This window comes from Orcinus orca, chromosome 2, assembly GCF_937001465.1.
Source record: "Orcinus orca chromosome 2, mOrcOrc1.1, whole genome shotgun sequence".
NCBI lineage: Eukaryota > Metazoa > Chordata > Mammalia > Artiodactyla > Delphinidae > Orcinus > Orcinus orca.
The window spans coordinates 16,078,182-16,086,755 of NC_064560.1; positions in this window are offsets into that span (position 1 = coordinate 16,078,182).

Genomic DNA, 8,574 nt, shown 5'->3' on the forward strand with positions numbered 1-8,574 from the left:
ACAGTGAGAAAACCGCGTACCGCAAAAAAAAAAAAAAAAAGAGAAAAAACTCTCCTGGACGAGATGCAGTATCCCAGTGACAGGCGACTTTACCATTAGAAATACTGCCTCGTAATACAGCTGACATTCTACCTTTACCCAGTTTTCAGGGGGAAGGAAGCACTTAATTCAAGATAAATTTCTCATGTAGAAGAGAAAAGAGTTTTGTTAACACTTTACTCACAACCGTGCTAAGGAACCTGGTCTTCATCTTACAGGCAACAACAACAACAAATAACAAAAGCAAGCTTGCATTTTAGGAAGAACATTCTGGTAGCAATGTGGAGTAGGGACAGAAGAGGAAGGGGAGGCTTGGATTTTGAGAAATCAATAAAGAAGTTGTTGCAATAATCCACAGGATCGCAAACTAAGGCAGAAATAATAGAGAGAAACTTGAAAGTACTTGAGGACTAATTCAATGTGGCAGGTGGAAGAGAGGCATATGTCAAAGATAACCCACACATTTCTGGCTCACAGGACTAAGAATTTAGTGACTTCGGTCACTGAAATAGAAAATATGGATAAAAGAATGCTGCCAAAAGTTGTATTAAATGTACAAAAGAAAATAATAGCAATTCAGCACCATCTGTAAAGGAAAAACACAAAGCATTCTTGATTTACGTATCTTGTGTGATATCTTGACCCAGAAAGAATGCTTAATCTTCAGCTTACAGTTACCTAAATATAGAGAGTAGTGCTACAAAATGCACTCCCCTAAACAGAATATTTTATATTAGAAGGAAGGAAAGATGGTAGTTTTCTATTCAACTGCTCACCTGCAGAATGATTTCCATAAATCCACCTTGATGTACGAATTTTGAGCCCCCCATTAACAAAATAAACAATGATGAATCTGACGGTAAAGCCAAGATCATTTCTAGTGCTTCATTCATGTGCACTCATGTAAACGCATGTACTCACCCCATATCTTCAGGTTTTTCCTTTTGAATAACACATACGCTTTGCCCTTGAAAGTACCCTTATAAGAAGAGATAAATCTATCATTGTGCTAAACAGGCGATGGTACGGTGTGACTATAACAAATAGTATTATCCTTCTAGACCACAGTTACTTCATAGTCAAGTCAGATCAGCACTTTCCAACCATTTTTCCATCATGATATACCTATAACATGGTCATGTGTACAAGGAATACTGGAGTAAATGAAAGGCCTTTCCACGTCCGGTCTGGCAACTCTACAGTGCACTGGGATTTGTGAGTTTTGCATTAGATTATACATGGAATTTTCACTTTCTAGTATCTCTCTAGCTTCCATGTAAGACCCAAAGTCAACTGCATAATCTATTTGAAAAAGATTTGTTCAAGGTCTGATGGGCCTGAGCTTTGAGAAATATCCTTGGACCATCACCAAATTCATACCTTTTCTGTTACTGCTCCATTTGTAATATATTTCTATGCCTTGACCATCAAAGGGGCAGGAAAGTAAGGCTGACTCAAAAAAGGAAGTCTTCTTTTAATATTTCTTATGGATTAATTAATCCCTCATGAATTCTAGAAGGATACACAGAACAATTCTTTCCTTCAGCTAAGTCATACATCATTATCCACATGGAGTCCATCTGGAATGGGTTCTCTATGCTTTCCAACTTGTCCCACTAGAACCTTGACAATCCAAGGAAGACTTCCATCCTGTTCCTCAGGGTCACCCAGAAACACAGCACCTTTGCCATGCACTTAACATTAGAATGGAAACAGGATACCATCCATAAATTCTCCTAAAGTTCTTCTGACAGCCTACATATTACAACATTTGGGCCTGCACAGATGTGTAGAGCAATCTTTCACCACAGGTTCATGCCACGTTAAAATCCATAAATTACCCTATTCAGTTCAATCCATCTGCTTCTTACAAACCTAACAGGCCTTCACTTTCAACTGTAAATATTCCCAAAATTTCTTTCCTCCATTCTCTTTTAAAAGGATGTTTGTGTGTCTTATGAGCACTTGTTCACTCAGTTTCTTTTCCTCGTCAGTGAAGACATTTTGTCTCCAGCAAACTCTTTTTTTTCTTTAGAAAGTTGCAACCATCTCCAAAAGAATACAGAAAGTGAGTGAAAGAGGAAGAATATCGGAGGAACTCAGAAGAGAGATTAGTTTCAATATATAATATAAAAAATAGTTTTAATCTGGGAGAAAATGGAGAATGAGACAAAGATCTACAGTGCAGGCCTCATGACCAACCCCGATGCTTCCCCAGGTGGCCCCTCAGGTCATGGCATGCCCTCTCCCCTTAGGAACTGTGAGTAATAAACTATCTTTTTAATGAACATTGTGTGCCAATATGTTAGCCTTACTATGCCTCAAGTTTTCTATTAATCCAGAGCATTTTAGAACAGCTGCTCATAAAAAGGAATGAAATTGAGTTATTTGTAATGAGGTGGATGGACCTACAGTCTGTCATACGGAGTGAAATAAGCCAGAAAGAGAAAAACACCACATGCTAACGCATATATATGGAATCTAACAAAACGGTACTGATGAACCTAGTGGCAGGGCAGGAATAAAGATGCAGACTTTAGAACATGGCGGGGGAGGGGAAGCTGGGAGGAAATGAGAGCGTAGCATCGACATATATACACTACCAAATGTAAAAGGGATGGCTAGTGGGAAGCTGCTACATAGCACAGGGAGATCAGCTCAGTGCTTTGTGACGACCTGGAGGGATGGGATAGGGAGGGTGGGAGGGAGACGCAAGAGGGAGGGCATATGGGATATATGTATACATATAGCTGATTCACTTTGTTGGACAGCAGAAACTAACACAACATTGTAAACCAATTATACTCCAATAAAGATGAAAAAAAATCACAAAAAAGAACAGCTGTTGTCACTATAAGGTAGCATGGAGGAGTGATCACAGTGACTAGATGGGGAATGTATAAACCAGACACTAAAGCTAAGACGTTATTCCCCAGTAACTGTCATTTGGAAGAGAAGACCAGCAGCAAGCACCCCATCTCCCAAGTGGCCCCACGCTTTGAAGCATCACCTCTTCCTTCAGAAGGACATAGTAGGGTATCATGAGTCCAACCACTCAAGTTGTACAAGCCAAGACGGGCTCCATTGCTGCCCTAACATATCTGACCATCAGTTTCCTTGACTGTAAAATATGAATAAGATAATGCTTGCAAACTCATGGTGTGTGTAAGAATTAAAGAAGTAACAGCTGTGAAGTTCTTGTTACACTGCTTCATACATAGTAGGTACTCAAACAGTAAATGTTATTACAGGTATTATCAATATCACTGTAATTATTTTAAAGTTTTTGTTTCATGTCTCATTTGCTGCTGAAATGGTAGTTAAGATCCAACAAGGCCCCACATTTCTGAATTACTTCAAAATTGTAAAAAATAAGTGAGTCTTTCATCAACGAAAAAACACAAGATTTGGCACTTCATCAAATATTCCGACTTGTTTTCACAGCAACCAGCCAGCTTGTCATGTGATAGTCAACATAACTTGTCAATTGTTCACTCCAAAAGGGAGAGAAATCATAATGATTGTGACAAGGCAAGGAACCATCAAGCATTCAGTAATGAAGAGGAGTGAACCTAACTATGAAATGTTTTAATAAAACATTTAAACATCAATAAATCTCAATCAAAAATATGACAGAATCTAGAAACTAGTTATGCATAGTGTTGATGTTATGTCTGATGGTTTCCATGCTGTGCGGATTAATTTTGTGTGTCAACCTGAATGGACCATGGGGCACCCAAATAGTTGGTAAAATATTACTCTGGGTGTTTCTATGCAGGTGTTGGGGATAAGATTAACATTTAAATTGGTAAACTAAGTGCAGCAGACTGCCCTCCCTAATGTGGGTAGGCCTCATCCAATCAACTGAAAGCCTGAACACAAACAGTAATAGGCCTGCCCGTATTCTTATGCTGAATAAGAGAGAAGTCCACCTACCTGACTCCTTTCAGAATGGGACATCAGCATCTTACTACCTTTGGACTCAAACTGAAACATCAGGTCTCCTGGATCTCTGCCTTGCTGATTCACCCTGTGCACTTTGGGACTTATCAGCCTCCATAATTGTTTGAGTCAATTCCTTTAAAAAAAAAAAAAAATCCTATTGGTTCTGCTTCTGTGGAAAACCCTAAGTAATACACATGCTCAAGAGCATGTAATAAGTAAGAAATAATTACAGAATGTTTACTATACAGCAAGCACTGTTCTAGGCCCTTTATAAAAATTTCCTCATCCCTTACAAACAATCCTATGAAGCAGATACTATTGATATTTACAGCAAACAAAGGCACAGAGAAGGAGAATAACTTGGAAGAGCTCATATAACCAGAATTTGAATCTATGCACAATGGCTCCAGAATTTGTGCTTCTAACTACGATGGTACCCTGCCTTTTATATTAAGAAACAAAATACTTGGGATGAAGTGGACCATCATTGGAAATCCAGTATCACCGTGGATGATTCAATGTGACGTCAGGCCCATATTCCTGCCTTTTAAAAAATAACTCATAGGATTTCATAAAAATTGAATACTCAATTCACAGTATCAATGCCTACCATATTTTCCTAACAGAGGGTCAGTACTCAGTTGTTAATTACTTTTCCTATCATGAATGAAATCATTTTGATTCTATTTTCATGAATAGGCTATATTGACCTGTGAGTATTTCTTCTCATCAGAAAGCAATACACTGCTATGTGCTTTCATTCTTTCCTTCTTTGATGATGTATTCCCCCATACACTTTCAAAATTAGCAGTAAACATAAAAGTGACCCAATTTTAATACCCACATTTCTATCAAGTTATACCATGCTTTCCATGTTGTAAAACAAATTTTCATAATTTCATTATCATAAAATGAAAAAGAACTTGCTTTCTGACATTTAAATAATATACCTTCTCTAAGAGCTCTAATTCCAGCTTCATAAATGTGACAGGTTATTTTTTTATTCTGTTCATACTTTATGTGGGGAATTTACTTGCTAGTCAAACTACATATAAATTGCATTGTTCATTATTGCTTACAAGACAGAAACCACAAGTGCTCATAATTTTTGTAACATGTGAATTGGTATCAGTGGCACTAATGTTTTGTATACTTTGCATTTCTTTACAGAAAGCTGACTGCATTAATGTCATTAGTACAGTTTCATCTAGAGAACAGTCAAGGTCATTACATAGGCTCACTTGTCTGCAACTAAGGAAATGCTTATGTTTTTTCTCACCTTTTTATCCTTACTTGGCTTCAGTTTGAATCTGGATATATAAGCAAATATAATTTTTTTAACAGATTTTTATATATTGCTATTCAATAAACTATTTTACTATATAATTTGATGTTTGGACATATGTGTACACCCCTGAAACAATCACCACAATAAAGTGATATATCCATCACCTCCAGAAGTTTCCCTCTGCCCCTCTGTAAATATAAGCCCCATTTCAGCAGTCCTCCTATCCCCAAACGTGGTGGACAGACTCTGAGGTGGCCTCCTGTTGTTCATGCCCTTGCATAATCTCCTCCCCTTGAGTGTGGGCTAGACCTGTGACTTGTTTCTAACGAACAGAATACAGCCAAGGTGATAGGATATACATGATTGTGCACATAGATTGTAATGTCCACCTAATGTCTCCCTTGCTAGCCTTGAGGAAACAACCTGCCAATTTGTGAGCTGCCATATGGAGAGGGCCATGAGGCAAGGAACTGAGGGGCAGCTTCCAGTCCAAAACCAGAGAGAAAGTGATGTCTTCGGCTCAGCAGCCTGCAAGGAACTGAATGAACCAGTAACTACATGAACTTGGAATCTGATCCTTCCCCCAGTCTGGCCTCAAATGAGAGCCCATTCCTGGCCAACACCTTGATTGCAGCCTTGTAGAGGACCCAGTTAAGCTGTGCCCAGACTTTTAACCCACAGAAAGCATAAGATAATAAATGGATGTTGTCTTAAGCTGCTAATGATACTGTTATATAGTAAATAATGATACACCAGGCAACAACTGACTTGCTTTCCATCACCATGGATTAATTTGAATTTTCTAGAATTTTATATAAAAGGAAACACAGAGTACAAACTCCTTTTGTCTAGCTTTTACTCAATGTATTTGAAATTTATCCATGCTGTTTGATGTATCAATAGGTCACCTCATTTTACTACTGAATAGTATTCTATCGCATAGACACACCGCAATAGATACCTGGGTTCTTTCTACTTTGGGGTAATTACAAATAAAGGTTCCATGAATGTTTATGTGCAAGTCTCTGTATGGGTATACATTTCAATTCTTCTTGGGTGAATACCCAGGAGGGGAATGGATAGGATCATGCGGTAGGTCTCACTATTTCATATTCCTACCAGCAGTGTATGAGAATTCCAGTTCTTCTCCCTCCTCACCAGCATTTGATATGCTCAACCTTTTTAAAAGGTGTGTTTAAGTTGTATCCATTGTAGTTTTAGCTTGCATTTCCTTAAAGATAAATGATGAACATCTTTTCAAGTGTGTATTTTCTATCTGTATGTCTTTTGTTTAAATCGCTAGCCCATTTTTAAAATTAGGTTGTTTGCTCTATTATTGAGTTTTGATACTTCTTTAATATATTCTGGATACAGGTCCTTTATCAGACATGTTATTTTTAAATATTTTCTCTCAATCTTTTCATTCTCTTAATATCTTTCGAAAAGTAAACATTTTAAGTTTTGGTGTCTAATGTATCAATTTGTCATTTTATGGGATCATGCTTCAAACTAGACTTCAAGTTGGTCAAAGTTCCAAGAATTTTAACTAACCAGTGTATCTTTCAACTTTTAAAAATCATGTCACTATTCAAGTTCTACTTCTACATTGAGACTTAATCCCATCAGTCTTCAGCAATAATGACTTATTTCAAATCTATGAAGCTTATTTGGCTGCGTTTTCTATTTACACATCACTTGTGCAATCAAATACAGTGATTGCCTTATCAACTCTTCCAAGAAAGTAGTGACAATATCTGCTTCTGGTCTCTATTGTATCATAAGTTCCTAAGGTAATATCTGGCAAATAAGTGATCAATATATGCCTTTGAAAATATAATCTGATTTTGTATTTCTAACACTTAGTGCTAGGTGGGGATCAAATAATGTCAGTTGATGACTATGATTAGAAGAGAAATTAGAGAAAGTAGGGAGAGATCTAGCAAAAGAAAACAATAGGATTGGTGGAGAAATGCAGTGAGTGCTTTTTTTCCTGCCAACTTAATGTTCATTTTTTTCCTTTTACTTAATGACCATTGCAATCATTTGATATTGAATTAAGCCCTGTTTTATACCAGAAAATACTAGATGATTTGTCCTTATTGTTGAGCAAAATATTTAAACTCTCATGATCTCACTTTTACGTGGAATCTAAAAAACAAAACAGAAAAACAAAACAAAATGAAAACAAACTCATAGATAAGGAGAACAAACTGGTGGGTTGCCAGAGGGGAGGGCAGGTGGTGGTGGAGGTAAAATATGTAGATGGGATTAACAGGTATAAACCTCCAGCTATAAAATAAGCCACAGAATGTGGTATACAGTGTAAGGAATATGGTCAGTAATATATTAAGAACTTGGTATGGGGACAGACAGTTATGAGATTTATGGTGGTGATCATTTCATAATGTATGTAAATGTCGAATCACTGTGTAGCTCACCTGAAACTAACAAAATTGTACATCAACTATATTTCAATTAAAATAAAGAAAAAAGATAAGTAAGTAAACTCTCTGCTATTTATATTTATTTCTTCATACTTAAGAGCCACAGGACCTAAACTGTTAAAAATCTTTCAATAACTCATCTCAAAACTGCAGCTTGTGCTTCCTATCAGGTCAGATCAATGTACATCTATTGAGCACTGACTATATGACAGTTGTGTTTAGGTACTGGGGATAGAAGATGAATAGGAATGGTCACTGTCCTTGAGGAGATTTTATTTGCACAGTGGACTTAGAAACATAAGTAGAGGATTCCAATGCAATGTATTAAAGTACAATGAGTTATCAAGACGGTACAGCTTCAAGGAATTAACCTACATAGTAGGCAAGTGGCTGTGTTGGAAAGATTTGTTCTCCAGGTTTTATCAGAAATATTTCCACATGACTTTGCTATTAAAAATCTGTCACCCTGCCAACATAAGCCCCAAAATCAAAATGTATGAACTACAAGAAAAGAGAATTTGAGAACAAAATCAAGGGGAAAAAATCGAAACAGTTTTTCTTTTATCATCATCCTCAGAGTCCTATCTCTACTCAATATAAAAGGTCCGTACATTCTGTTGAATGGCTAATGATATTGGAATGAGGCAGAGGAAAAGCCTTCTGATTGTCCTAATGAGATGTTAGAAGTTCAATGTTATAAGTTTAAAGAAATATATAGGAAAGCTGCACGTGGGCTTTCTCTAGTTGTAGCAAGCAGGTGCTACTCTTCATTGTGGTGCACGGGCTTCTCATTGTGGTGGCTTCTTGTTACAGAATATGGGCTCTAGGCACGCATGCTCAGTAGTTGTGGCACACAGC